Genomic DNA, 663 nt, shown 5'->3' with positions numbered 1-663 from the left:
CAGTGGTGGGGGCGCGGGGGCGGCGGGGGTGGATTCCGGCGGTGGTCGGGGCGGCGGCGGCAGGGGACGGAGGGGACGGATGGGGCGTGTAGGCGCGGCGGCGGCGTACGGTTGGGGCGGAGGGGGCAAATTAGGTGTTGCGGGGAGGAAGGGAGGGAAGCTTACTAATGGTGCACCCAACGGTGGTGCGCCATTAGAATGTTTTTATTACAGTTTGAGCCCTCAGGTTATATTCCACCTAACCCAACATCTACATCAGAACCTGCCCACTAGCCCGACTGGTCAACACGTAGCACACACACTAGGAAGTCCTGGGTTCGATTCCCAGGCTCCCCAATTTTTGTTTTTATGCATTTAAAATGCTATTTGATATTTATTTGTGTTTAAATATGTTCAAACTTGTTTAAATCATAACAGTAATATTTTTTATAAAAACAGTAACAATTTTTTTTAAAAAATATGTTCAAATTTTTTATTTGAAAATATTTATGAATATGAAAAAGGTGGAGTGGAGGGTGTGGTGGGTCATCGGCGACGGTTGAGTGGGGGAGGGTGCGGGCCAGGGGTCGGCGGAGGCGGCCGGTGGAGCGAGGGAGGGTGTGGTTGATCGTCAGCAGCGGTGGAGTGGGGGAGGGTGCGGGCCGGGGGTCGGCGGCGACGGCC

This window comes from Triticum dicoccoides, chromosome 6B, assembly GCF_002162155.2.
Source record: "Triticum dicoccoides isolate Atlit2015 ecotype Zavitan chromosome 6B, WEW_v2.0, whole genome shotgun sequence".
NCBI classification, from domain to species: Eukaryota; Viridiplantae; Streptophyta; class Magnoliopsida; order Poales; family Poaceae; genus Triticum; species Triticum dicoccoides.
This window is presented reverse-complemented; position numbering follows the sequence as displayed.